The sequence below is a fragment of the Corythoichthys intestinalis genome, chromosome 9 (genome assembly GCF_030265065.1).
Source record: "Corythoichthys intestinalis isolate RoL2023-P3 chromosome 9, ASM3026506v1, whole genome shotgun sequence".
Taxonomy (NCBI): Eukaryota; Metazoa; Chordata; class Actinopteri; order Syngnathiformes; family Syngnathidae; genus Corythoichthys; species Corythoichthys intestinalis.
This window is the reverse complement of record NC_080403.1, coordinates 14,277,613-14,292,472: the sequence shown is the minus strand read 5'-3', so window position 1 is coordinate 14,292,472 and position 14,860 is coordinate 14,277,613. Positions and strand designations below refer to the sequence as shown.

General features: G+C 39.7%; 1 protein-coding gene across 2 annotated transcripts in view; it reads right to left on the bottom strand.

The window, feature by feature from the left end:
- LOC130921571 (G-protein coupled receptor 22-like) overlaps positions 1-14,860 on the bottom strand; it is a 58,278-nt gene that overhangs the window by 25,022 nt on the left and 18,396 nt on the right. The window contains exon 1 of one of the 2 annotated variants that reach the window (XM_057845620.1): positions 258-6,502. The exons of the other annotated variant lie outside the window; for it this stretch is intronic. The gene's annotated coding sequence lies outside the window, so the exon portion shown is untranslated. Of the gene's footprint in view, positions 1-257; positions 6,503-14,860 lie in introns of those variants that run through there. 2 annotated transcript variants of the gene reach the window in all.

The following is a 14,860-nucleotide window of genomic DNA, read 5'->3' as shown; positions in this document are numbered from 1 at the left end:
GTATTTTCACGACCATACGGCGCACCGAATTAAAGGGCGCATACTAATTCTTGTGTGCTACTTTTGTATTTAACACACACACAGGGCGCACCGGATTATTGGGTGCGTGGGTGTACATGCATGCACTCACGCTAAAACATACAGTAGCATTCACGCTAGCTTGCACGCTAGCATACACACGAACGTATTAAAAAAAGGCAGTGGACGCAAAACTGAGTTTGATTGTACTTTATTAAAGAATTTTAATAAGTACTCACATTTTTTGTCAATCCACAAAGCCATCCAAGTCCTCATCTTCTGTATCTGACATGAATAGCTGGGCTAGGTCTCCATCAAACACGCCAGGTTCCCCCTCTTCGTTGTCCGAGTCAGTCTCGTTGCCATGAAGCTCCTCCTCGGAAATAATGCCGGCTTTGGCGAAAGCTCGAACAACAGTGCAAGCCGACACATTAGCCCAAGCATCCACAATCCATTCGCAAATGTTATCGGAACTCGCCCGGTGTTGCCTTCCAGTCTTTGTAAAACTGTGTTCGCCATTCGTCATCCATTACTCCCACGCCGCACGCAACTTGACTTGGACGGTGAAACACGGAAAAAAACATCTGGTCGCTTCACGTAAACCTCCCTCAGCCACTCTCTCATTTTCTCCTCGTCCATCCAGCCCTTTTGATTGGCTTTCACTACGACTCCGGCAGGAAACTTTTCTTTCGGCAACGTCTTCCTTTTGAAAATCACCAGCGGTGGCAGTTTCTGTCCATTAGCATGGCCGCTAAGCACAACAGTAAAAGATGACGTCTCGTGCCCTGTTGTGCGTATCGCTACCGTGCTGCCTCCTTTCTTCTCCACGCTGTCGCTAACCGGGACGTCGAAAGTGAGTGGCACCTCGTCCATGTTCGTGATATGCTTCAGCTGGATGCGTTTGTCGGCAATCTTTTTGCTGCAGTAGGAGCGGAAGATAGTCAGCTTTTCCTTGTAATCAGCTGGAAGTTGCTGCGCCAATGTAGTTCTTGTCCGGATGGAAAGATAACGCCGTTTCATGAATCGAAAGCACCACGACGGACCTCCTTGAAAATGTTCAATTTTCATCTCATGCGCAAGCGTGTGTGCCTTCATTCGCATGGTGACTGTTGAGACGCTTCTCCCGGCTGTTCTTTGGTTGTGAATCCACCCCTCGAGTTCATCTTCCAGGTGAGGCCACTTCGCTTTATTTCCGCGGAAACTCAGCTTTGTTTTCTTGACTTGGCTTAGCTCGTTTTCCAGCTTTCTCCACTTGCAAACCATTGACTCCTTGATGCTGAATTGTCTCGCCGCGGCTCAATTTCCATGTTGCTTCACGTAGCTGATAGCTTGGAGCTTGAACTGGCTTCGTAAGCGTGTCTTTTCGTCGGAGTTGCAATTTTCGGGGGTCTTGATTCAAACAGAACTTGATTTGCCCATCGCATGTAACTCAATTTTACACTGTACCTAATGGCCCCGCCCCCTATGACGAGCACCATTCACACCTCTAATGGTTCTCATGCTGCTTTCACTCCCGTCCGCCTTCGGTACACACATTGGGCGCACCGCATTATTAGGCGCCCCGCCCATTTTGGAGAAAAATTTTGACTTTTAGGTGCGCCTTATGGTCGTGAAAATACGGTAATTACTGTTTGTAATTGTACCAGCAGATTTTTATAAGGATTTAGTGTAGGCTTTTGGGCTGTGGAACGAATTAATAAAATTATAATGTATCGTTATGGGAAAATCCTGCTCTACATTCGACCATTTTGACTTACAAACCAGGTCCTGGAACGTATTAAATTCGTATGTAGAGGTATCAATGTACTCCACAACAGTGGCTGAGTCTACAAGTCAATTACACAAGAGCTGGTCAATTAGGTGGCAGATTAGCCCAGGTAAGTCCCAGAACAAAGTGAGGCCAAAATCATGAAGTATCTGATTCTGTTCTGGTAGCATAAATTAAGCCTTAGTCCAATCCTTCAGAACAAATGATTTTTATAAAAATAATAATGATAATAATAATAATAATAATAATGCATTTCTCTGGACTATCAATCTACCCAGCAAAAGTAACCTAAAACATGAAGTAAATCTTTTGATGTCAGACTATTTCTGCAAATGTTTTGTAGACAAACTACTAATTGAAACAATACCTGTCCCAATGCCAAATTTATACCCCATGACTTGGACACTATCTGCCAATACCAAGCAACAATACACTTTTTTAAAATTCTAAATCAAAGACGAAATGTAAGCAGTATTCATGTCTGATAAGAAGCGCATACTTGTTTTGCTGTTAAATATGTGGACACGATGGGGGTCGAGGGGCAATTTTGGATCACGATGTGTACACACAAGTCTGCGCAGTAATTAAAAAGTATGATTTGGTGGCTTGGTGATTAATTGCTGCTTTTAGGAGGGGAAATGGAATCCATGCTGTTTTCATGGGCGCTAGCATGCACCATGGAAAAAAATTGAATGGGATGACAATGAACTGACTTTAATAAGACAAGGTTGTGCCTTCAAACTCAGTTCATTTTAGCGAGACAAAAATGTCGGCACTAATTTTTGATCCTTGGAAGGCCTGTATTTTTTTTGTAGAAAACATATTGTCAGAGATATATTATTTAGACACCTAAGAAGCAGTGTTGTTTTCATCAACAGTGACGATAATGAAAATATTTAATCAACAAACAATTTTTTCATGACGATGATAAGATGATAACGAGCTAAAATCATAGTATGGGAGACTAAAACATAACGACATGAATACCAGTTTTCGTCTGACGAGACAAAATTTATGCAAAATTTTTGTGACATTTTTATGTGTAGTCAGCCTACTTCGTAGCAGTGTCTGGTTGTGTCACTCATGTGACGTGCACCCCCCTCCCCGACTCACCAGTGTGTCGTGTCCAGTCTCCATGCAGGCTTGCACACAGGTAAGATTTATTTTATTTTCTTGGCCAGAGAAATATGCTTTGCATAAATAAGTGTGGCTTTACCCTTTCAGGTCTTTGCTGAGTGATAATCACACGCTAAATGTAACTCATAGCGTTAGCAATGCATTTGCGTTTGCTAATGCTAATGGCGAGTGTCCTGTTAAACTCTCGGACAACTTTTTTTTCCATACAGCTCGTGGCATCCAGATGGGTTTAATTGATCAAAAATAATAAAATGTTTTCCTGCTGAGTGAGTACTATCACCGTTCTTGTGGACGCTACAATATGCGCTTGTATGTCACTGTTCATTCGAAATAGTTGGAAACCTTTATCTATTTCTTTGCTTATTTTTGGAACTTTTAAATCTTTTTTAATTTTAAAGACGAAAACATTATTAGTAAATGTTGACGTAATAGATGAAATGAGTCTTGAGTTTTCATCAACAAAAACTAGACGAAGACAAACACATTTCGGGATGTCTAAAATGTGACTAAGCCTAACAAGTATTATCGTCTAAAAGACTAAGACGAAAATTAAAGGGCTGCCAAAAAACCACTGCTGAGAAGTCGTTTATTATACACAATAAAAAAAACCAAAAACAAAAAACAATATTTTCTAAACTGCCGTACGACACAGTGGCTGATTGGTTAATATGTTTACTTCACAGTTCTGAGATTAATGGATAAAACAATCATTTGAATTTAAAAAATATATATACAGTGGTACCTCTACATACAAAGTTAATTCGTTCCAGGACCTTGTTTGTAAGTTGAAATGGCCATATGTCGAGCAGGATTTACCCATAGGAATACATTATAATTCCATTAATTCGTTCCACAGCCCAAAACCATACACTAAATCCTTAATAAATACTGCCGGTACTATTACAAATGTCAATTAAACATTCATTCATTCATTCATTTTCCGTGCCACTTTTTCCTCACGAGGGTCGCGGTCAATTAAAACATAGCAAAACAAATAAGTTATAAATGCAAATCATAATAATATAATAATAATTAATAATTATTCCTGTAAATAATGTAACGAATCAGATTCTAATGTGGTGGACAATTTTTGCTGCACCTGAACGCACCGCGGGACTGACGTCACAGTGAGATAGGTCAGTGCGGTAGAGATAATACTTTCGTTTTCTTGAGAGCACAGTCAACTGTGGCGGACTATTTAAGTCCTAAAATAAATGACAAAAAACGTGACAAAGCTGCTGATTTCCTTGGCGATGTTAACACAGTAATAATTGTCACCTTAACTTATAAAGACTGGCGAGCGGTGGTCGGAAGAGGACCGTGGAGCTGTGTTGTTGAGCCAGTTCACGGATGCGCACCACAGCACCCCACGCTCATATTTTTCTGTAATTTGCATCTTCATTTCAAAGGTAAGCATCACTTTTTTCCTTGTTTCACCAACTGTACCCACTTTTTTGAAACCTGTGTTGATTTATCACACAAGAAAATCCGCCGTGCATTCGTTTGCGCACTGTCATGTCGTCGTATTTCGAGCATATCGTCCAATGTAGAAACAAATGGCGAGTCAAATTTTACGTCGGATGTCGAAAACATCGTGTGTCGAAGCGTTCGTATGTCGAGGTACCACTGTATATATAAAAGACATTTTGCCTCTGGATTCAACTACAGCCTTACGTAGAAAATAAAGATGTACAGTACCCCAAACTAATTTTCCCCCCTCAATATTATCATAGAAACAGAGAGCGAGTGGTACTGCATGCTCCCCCCGAGCCCCTTCGATGCATCATTTTTTGATAACGCAAGCGACCATATTCATACATAATAATTGCAGTCTAAATTTCTATATTAAATGTCAGTCATGCACATAAAAGCAAAGTAAGTGAAGCCCATTTAATCTGTGTGACAATGTATTTTGACAGCTCTGTGGAAACTAGATGTTTGTGGGCTGTTGGTGACCTTAACACATTGTATGGAGGACCATCATAAACTGACTAAGTAACCTACTGAAGTGGCTCACGTGTCACTTTTTGATTCCTATAAAAATACTGTTGAGACATTTAGCAACGACTTGCTCACTGTCATGTTTTCAAATCATAATACTCGTGCAAAGCAATTTCTTGATGCCACCCACACCGCACACCCACAGGCATCCATACAGCCCCATGCGCATGCACACTGCCAGCACGCTTACTGCGGATGTAGCACGAGACGGTTCGTTATATGAGGTGCACGACACGCTGTGTGCTTTAGAAACTGCTGAATCTTATCGGCACCGGAGTGGAGATGGGAGGGGGAGGTAACGGGAGATAAAAATTGGAGGTGAGGTGCAATGAAGGAATGATGGATGGAGAGGCCTGAGGGGTGCACAGATGGATGCTAAGTCGCATGGTCGTTGGAGGGGACTGTTTGCTCCCTGCTTGCTCCCTGCTTGCCTCCTTCCATCCATCTCCCTTTGGAAAAGTCCCAGTCGGGGCCACATTGCCCCCCGTTCCTTCTTTACACCATCCATCTTACACTTACACATGCCTGCTTTTCTGCTTGTGGCACACCACCACATTTCCCCACTATGCTGGGGAAGTTGCCAGTGCCGCTGCGCTGTTATTACAGTCTTAAGATTAATGAAGTTATAAATATTAGAAAACAAATGTTGTTCTGCCCCTATCTATGACAAAAGGTGTCTAAATATCTGTAAGTTGAGCTCATAGTTGTAGTAGTAGTAGTAGTATAGTAGTACTTGAATAGTGATGGTGTTGCCATAAAAGTACACAGTTCTACCTATAACACACAGGTCTTACAGATGCATTAAGCTACTGTATTGCACTTACAGTAACAAAGCATACAAGTTACTAATTTTCATTCAAAATTGTATTTTTTGATTATTGTGCAAAATAACATACTGTAGGCTATATAAGTATATCCAGTACAGTGGTGCCTCGATATACGATTGCATCAACATACAATCCTTTCGACATCCGACATAAAATTTAACTCGTCATTCATCTCCACATATGGCGACATGCTCAAAATACAACGATTTATGACAGCGTCGCTAGTACATTGTTTTCCTGCAAGACTGACGCACGGTTTTCATCTCAGAGAAACCAACATGGGTCCAAAGAAGGTTAGTGTAGGTGGTGAAAAAAGTAAAAAGGTGATGCTTACCATTTAAATAAAGAAGGAAATACCGTAATTTTTGGACTATTAGGTGCACCTGACTATAAGCTGCCACCCACTAAATTTGATACAATACGCCATTTGTTCATAGATAAGCCGCACTGAACTATAAACCGCAGCTGTCCTCACTGAATTATGGGATATTTACACCAAAAGATATTAACTGGTAAACAGTGTTGTCAGTAACGCGTTACTGTAATCCGATTACTTTCTTTCAGTAACGAGCAATCCAACGCGTTCATTTTTCCAGGCCAGTAATCTGATTAAAGTTAGTTTCCTCGGTCCTTGTGCGTTACTATTTTGTTGTTGCCTCATACTGTATGTAGAATGAAGAATATTGTAGTCATGTACGCAGAGCATTTGAAAAGAAAATACTGCGCTTGAGTTTGGGAGTGACATCACATCTCACGTTTTTTCTTCGCGGGGGGGGGGGGGGGGGGGACGGATCACGTGTAATACCATGCTGCCTGTTCGCGCGCCGTCTGCCACGGCGGTCAACAACATAGCCTGCTAGCTATCAGGATGCTAACAGTAAAGGAGCCGAAGAGATACAACAAACGGCTGCATTTGCTCACTGGAGATACAGCCATTACTTCACATATCCGTCCAGTAAAGATGACAAAAATATCTCCTTGCGTTGCAAACTCTGCGCTGGCTCAGAAAGACTGTCGACCGCTATATACTCGACATCCAATTCAACAAGGAAGCACTTGGAATTACAGCACAACGCGTCGCGAAAAAAAAAAAGCCGACAGGTAACGAGACAGCCAGCTCTTCTACAGTTTGTAACCAGCCTTTATAATATGTGTAATTATGTACATTTTATAGTTAAGAGTTTGTAATCATAGGCGGAGTTTTACATTTGTGGGACTGGGGAGAGAAGCATGTTGAAGACTGAAATCAAAGTCAAAAGTTTGGACAGACATTTTGCGTTTTATATATTTTCACTACTATTATATATTCTCACTGAAGACGTCAAAACTATGAACGAACATGTGGAATGGCAAAAAAAAAAGTGAAATAACTGAAAACAGGTTTTGTTTTTTTACATTCTTGAAAGTATCCACCTTTGAGGTGTCTCCAAACTTTTGGCCAATACTATATATATACATATACATATACACATATATATATATATATATACATATATATATATTCATTCATTCATTCATTCATTTTCCATGCCGCTTTTTCCTCACGAGGGTCGCGGATATATATATATATATATATACACATCTTGACACTGTTCGAGTTCAATCAACTGTTCAAGTTGTTGTTGGCAGCGTTTGAAAGCTTGAAAGAAATTTTAAATATCCATCTTGCCTCCTCTGGTGTAGTTTTGGCTAAGCAAAGCAAAGGATAGTCTCCAAGGTGCAAGTCACGTGATCTGTTTGAAAAATGACCCGTTTGACCCATTATGAAAACTTTACGTTGTAGGATTTTTGCTCATTTCATTAATTTTTGTTGTTTGTTTTATTGCTTTACAACTTTTAGAAACAACATTTTAACGGCTAGGTCTTTATTACAAAGGGGAAGTTCAGAATTTTTTACATTAGGCTTTATCTTGGAGTCAGCGGGGGTTTAATTAGTCGTTGGAGTTGATTTCAACACATTTTGTGCAGTTTGTCAGTTAGTTGTTAGTTTTAGGGCTCCGGAATGGCTAAGCAAGGGCGAGTCAATGGTGGTCGACTAATTAAACCCCCGCTAACTCAAAGATTAAGCCTTATGTGAAAAACTCAATTACACGCGATGACATTTTTTCTGTTATTTTTATGTTGAGGCAGCAAAAGGAAAAAACATTTGAAAAAGTAACTGATAAGTTACTTTTCAAGTAACTTAGTTACTTTGATAATAAAGTAATCCGTAAAGTAACTAGATTACTTTTTTGAGTTGTAATCAGTAATCAGTAATTAAATTACTTTTTTAAGTAATCCGTGACAACACTGCTGGTAAAACTATTTGACAGCAACATTATAAGATTGTCATAAGACCAAATGAACCATGAAGCTTGGATCCATTTGGCTGCAAAGCTTCATTGCTTCAAGAAGCTTCCTTTGACCATCAGTACTCCCTTGGTGGAGACAATCAACCTCTGCTGCCACCTGATGTCAACACTGTTGTTGTCCAACATGCCTCCTAGCATGCATTGCAGCACTACAGATGTAAACAACAGTCAAAATTCATGTTCTGTGCTAATTATTTTGTCAATTACTGTTGCAGTTGTTTCATTAATTGCTAGTTATGGTATTTGGTAAGACTTTATTTGACAGTGACGCCACAAGACTGTCATAAGACCATCATAATTATGACATGACATTGCCATGAGAATTAATGAATGCTCTTGACGGATGTCATTTTGTGTCATTCGGCAAATTATCACACTTTTGAATGGATGTAAAAGATCTGAGCTAGACATAAATGGAGTTAGTTACATAATTTGCTGGGTGACACTTAATGACATCTGTCATAAGCATTCATTAATGCCCATGATAGTGTCATATCATAATTATGACTGTCTTAGGCCAGTCTTATGATGCCGCTGACAAATCAAGTTTTACCTATTAACCCAAAGAAATCAACAAATAAGCCGCACTAGATTGTAAGACGCGATATTCAAAATGAAGGAAAAAAATAGCAGTTTATAGTCCGAAAATTACGGTAATAATAAAAATGAGCGTGGTGTGCATGAACCGACTAGACAACACAGCTCACCGGTCCCCCCGCCCCCTCTACCTACCTACACACCCGCAGTCTCCTCCATCTGACCTCTGTTCGCCAGTAGGTTAAGGTGTCCTCTGACCTCTATTCGCCAGTAGGTTAAGGTGACAATAAAAACGCTTTTGTTATTTCTACCGATCGATCGGGTCCGATCACGTCATTTTCAAAATATCGGAATCGGCAAAAAAAATATTGGACATGCGTTTTTTTAATATATATATTTATTTTTTATTAAATCGTTTTCTAATTGAATTTAACGTTACAGACAAAATGTCTTACACTCATCCAGAGTCTTTAGTTTTGGTTTAAAGATTGGTTCATAATAACAACAAACATCCTCCCCTACCATTTATTGTCGCACTCACAAAGTGTGGCACCGAAAAAAACTTGGAACATGGAAGTGACGTTGTGTGACTTTATTTTAAGCGGAGGCGGTTATGTTTATTGTTTACATATTTTATGGCACAGTGCTGATAAGCTTTGTTTTGATCCAAAGCAGTGGAACAATGTCATGTTGGACAATAAAAAAAAGATACTTGGAGCAATTGAATTGAGTTTTATTCATTTTTTTTCTTAATGTATTGCCAAAATGTATATGATCGGGAAAAATTATCGGGAATGATTGGAATTTAATCGGGAGCAAAAAAAAAAAAGCAATCGGATCGGGAAATATCGGAATCGGCAGATACTCAAACTAAAACAATCGGGATCGGATCGGAAGCAAAAAAACATGATCGGAACAACCCTATTTCTTATTTTTTCTTAATTTATTTATTTTATATGTGTCTTATTTAATGCATTTGTTAAACTAGAACACTCCGGATGCACTTGCCATCTCCTCCCACCTCTGTTCGCCAATCTCTATAAGTTAAGTTGACAATAAAAACACTTTTTAAAAATTTCCATTTATTATTGTTTTTATTATTTCTTATTAAGATTTGGATTTAATTTGTTTTACCATGTGTAATTGCTACTAGTAATTGTACTTGCAGTATTTATTAACCATTTACCGTGGGATTTTGGACTGTGGAACTAATTAATCGAATTATAATGTATCTCTATGGGAAAATCTCGCTCGACATACGACCATTTGGACTTACAAACCAGGTCCTGGAGCGAATTAAATTTGTATGCAGAGGTAACACGGTATATATATTAAGCCTGCACAAAATTTATTGTTTGAAAATGACCATCGCAATGTGCGCATGTGCAATAGTCCCATTGCAGGACTTGAATTTTTTTTTTTTTTTTTTTTTTAAGTGAACTTTTTTTTTTCCATTAAAGCAGCAATTGTGCAGAGACATGTCTTCCTGGATCCCTTTTGTATACACCAGTCTTCATCATTCACTGATAAACCCCCTTAGCCTGGATTAAACAGCATATTAATACTAGGGATGTCCGGATCGCATATTTTTGCACGCGAGTCCGAGTCACTTGATTTTGACAATCTACTAATACGAGTCCCAATCCGATACCGATTTTTTTTTTTTTTTTGCTTTGACGCTCACATTGCTGAGAACAGCTTCTCAACAATGAGTTGCCACAGCACACTTCAGACTGTGTACCAGTTTTGTTTTTGCCAGCCTTTTTAATTTTCATCTTGGTCTTAGTCTTTTGGAAGAAAATACATATTACCGTATTTTTTCGGACTATAGGTCACAGTTTTTTTTTTTATAGTTTGGCTGGGGATGCGACTTATGTGTGAAATTATTGACACATTATGATATCATTTCACATGTTATTTTAGTGTTTTGGAGTGACACTGATGGTTTGGTTAACTTGTTAGCATGTTCTTTATGCTATAGTCATCTGAATAACTCTTAGCTATGGCTACGTTCGCATTCTGCCTTTGGCAGTGTGTGTTCAATTGTATTATGGACTTTTTTATAATGAAATGCATGCTTTTAGTTTGTAGCGCTTACACGCTCAAGTGGGGGCTCACTCGCACTTGTTTACGCGAAGTATAGCGCTCACATGCCAGAAGAAGACTGACAGCTACGCAGTGTCTCTGAGCGAGTGGGCGTTGATGCGAACCTGTTTGGTATCGAGGACAAAATTGATTCAGCAAATTATACGGACGTCCAGCATCGTCATTTGGGAGTTTAGCTCGCTGTATAGCCAGGATCGAGCCGTAGCGTCCTGGTGAGGGCAGTATATTCGCATTTCGTTGTTCATGCATCATGTCACATCATACTGTACACCTATTCAGCATGTTGTTCTCTATTGTATTTTTATATCAAATTGCCTTTCAAGATGACATATCTATGTGTTGGATTTTATCAAGTAAATTTCCCCCAAAAATGCGACTTATACTCCGGTGCGACTTATATATGTTTTATTCCTCTTCGTAGGGCATTTTATGGCTTGTGTGACTTATACTCAGGTGCGACTTATAGTCCGAAAAATATGGTAGTCATATTTTAGTCATTTTAAAATGTGTTCGTCTTGGTCTAGTTTTAGTGAACGGAAACGCAGACAAATTTCGTTTTAGTTTTAGTTGACAATTCTCAAAATGTTTTCGCCTATAAACTTCAAACGTTTTAGTCCATGAAGGTTTCCAACAATTTCGAATAAACATGATAGACGAACACATAATTGCTACAAGGATATCAACATTTCCACGATGATAATACACACTCAGCAGCAAAACAGTATATTACTATTATTTGCATAACTCACCTGGACGCCACATACTGTATGTAAAATGTTTTCCAAAAATTTAAGAAGACACCCAGTCACTACGCAACATGCTAATGCTAACGCGAGTGCTATGTTAATGCGAACACTATGCTAAGCCTACACATTAGTTTAGTGTTTGATGATCACTCAGCACAAACCTTTAAAGGCTAAAGCAACATGGCAGATCTTGCCAAGATAAGAAAGCAAAACCTACCAAGCAGCACCTGACACATACGTATGTTTCACAAAGGCTTACGGTGACTAATTTCTTTGTCGTCATCGTTGAGGAAACCAACACTGCATTTATATGGGCCCGTCTCCATTCGAACAATGTCGCAATTCCGCATGAAAACGATGAAGTATTCATGCCAAGCCCTAGGGGGCAGTGCAGATTTACAAGGCGACAGCGAATAATGCACTTTGACCCTACCAAGCACCTCCACCTGGAAAAAAATATGCCCGCCCATCCAAAGCAATGGCATTTTTCTTTTGTTCAAAAAGGCACAAAAATGGAAACATTCAACATATTCAATTAAAAAATATTATTAAAAGAGTAAATTAAAGCCGACATTCCGCCATATTTGCTGTTTTTAATGTTTAGTAGCACCGTTGCGCACGCCCAATGTGACGTGTAGGAGTGCTGACGTAGTCTCGCACCGTGGGAGCCTTTGATATGCATTCAGAGCAAGCCCCCCTCAGTCCCCCGCGATCTAATTCTTCCACCTCGGAGGCAGGATTCAGACTTTTTCGTCTTCGCTTTCAGTCTTCGCCGACACCATATTCACGCGAGGCCATTCCGCTACTCAGTCATTGCGTCTTTGTGTCGGAGAGTCACCATGTAAACTGCCCCTCAGTTTGGTCGCACTGCTTAGCAGGTGGGAGGGTGAGAGGCTGTACAGGCACGAAGCACAAAAACATAAATACATATTTTTAATTAAAAACCCGATCCTTCTCACCCGATTCCGATCCTCTGAAAAATCTGGACATCTATACAATGAATACAATGTGTTCATAGTGATCCACCAAAAACTGAGCTATTCTGTCATCTGGTGAAAATTCATCAAGTTTTAATATCGCAATATATATTGCAATATATTGCAAACACCCCAAAAGTCACAATTTCAGTTATTTCCATTATCATTCAGCCCAGTATATCCTCTATACAGGGGCGGACTGGTAATCTGTGGGTTCTGGAGGATCACAGAACGGCCGGTGCCCTGGACGGCCGGCGGCCGCCATTCCTTATACATCATTGTTTTTATCCCCCCTAGCCTCTCATTATCTACAGTTCGCATCCAATCCGACAGGTGGCAGCAATGCGCCTGGCTGTTCATTGCCAGTCTGATAAAAGAACGAAGAAAACACAAAGTACCCTTCATTGGTTCTTTGTACAGCAAACTAGCGACGAGCTTTAATGCACAATATGGATGGTGGTGGCAAAAATAAGAAAAAAAGGGTGGCACGGAGAACTTAGGTTAGGGAGAAAAAAATCAAAGAAACAGGAGAGCAAAGCATTTAAATGTCTTAAGTTTACAAATATTTTCACAAGCAGCAGTCTGGCTGCAACGGCCATGTCGGGTAACAGCAGCCTAGCCCCCGGCAATGGTGAGAGGGGTAGCGGGAGCCGCTCTGACGTGCAGCCGGTGCAAGGAGAGAGAAAAGAAGAGGGAGGGTGTAATGATAAGCTGGTGGAAGTTCCCCATACAAGCGCAGGGCAAGTAAAAAGGGATGAAGAGAGTCACTTGCTCGGTATACCGGAAATTGTTATCCACCAGGTAGCTACATTTTAAATGACAATTAAAGGGTTAGTGCCAGCTAGTCCATTTGCAATCGTGTCAAGTTACAGTATGCTAGTCCTACTATCACTCTCCTAAAGAAAAATATTTTAGCTGTAAAACAACGTATGCACACGCAGCAGCAATATTAATTCATAAGAAATATAACAAAATATTAATAAAATGAATGGTTTTACTTTAAAGTTTAGTAAGTCAAATTGATATGATTTTTTTTTTTAAATTGTGTATATATCGCTTTGTTTCCTGGTTAATACTTTCCAATGAAGGTTATGTATCCAGGATTTGTCTTGAAATGTTTATTGTATTTTCATTGAAATTTATTATTTGTATGGCAAGATTAATTATGGCAGGGGTCTTCAAACCGGTCCTCAAGGGCCGCTGTGGGGCCTGGTTTTTGTTTCAACCGATCGAGTACGGACAGTTTAACCAATGAAGTTTCTGCTAAAACAATCAGCACCTGACTGCACTTGTAAAACACCAGATTGGTGCATAGGTGTTGTCTTGTTTTGTTGGAATGAAATCCTGCGCCCGCTGCGGCCCTATGTGGAATAGTTTGGAGACCACTGAATTATGGCATGAACAATGAAATCATTTTATAGACAGAGATATATAGAGATATATTAGAATAAATTAGATACATAAAACTTGCTTTGAAAAATAAATTCTTTCATTTGTTTTTTCAGGTTGATCATAGAGCTAGTACAGAAAATGAACCCAACTCCAGTTCAGCATTGCAGTACTTTGAGCGCCCCAAGTCAGACAGTCACAATCTAGACACATTTTCTTCATTTTCTCTCAAAGTGCACGAAATTGATGCATTTTACAATAAAATGAAAAAAAAAAAAAAAAAAAAGTCTTCCCTGGGCATGCCCCCGGACCCCTAGGGGGTCCGTGTTTCCCTTCGTATAGCGATTCTTGTGGGCTGGGCCGAGTCAAAGTCCAGGGCTGCTTTTTAGTCCCAGTCCGCCCCTGCCTCTATATATCACAAAGTTATTAGTATTGATTGAAACTATATAATGTCATGCATCCCTACAGATAAAGAGTTCTTCCTGCCTCAAAATAAAAATAAATGCATTCGCTTAAAGGGCCTATCTGAGCACAGAGTATTGCCTCTACAACTTAAAATGCTTTTATTGAGTTTACGGGCACTCATTCTTTTTTTACCCACTCTGCTTCTACAAATAGAAGCAAGCAGCAATCCACAGCGCACACTTGCTGCCGAAATTCCACCAAGCAACTAGTAAAATGAGAATGCACATTGCACGCACTTACTTTGAGGCCCAGCCGTCTGTTAGCATACACTTCCCAGCGAGATGATGAGTGGCAATGCATTTATTGATCATTGGTTTATTTTGACATAAACATGTCAGAGACATTAGGATACCTTAGAGCTCTTTTAAATTGTGAAAAAAACCCTGCAATTTGTCTCCTGTAGTGCAAGTAATTTTACTGGGTTCATCAAGTGGCTTAATGTTTTCGACATTAAACTTGTCACTGTCCTGACACAGCCAATGTATTTTTGCCATTTCCCTATAGCGGCCCACACTGGAGCAAAAACAATTAAATACGA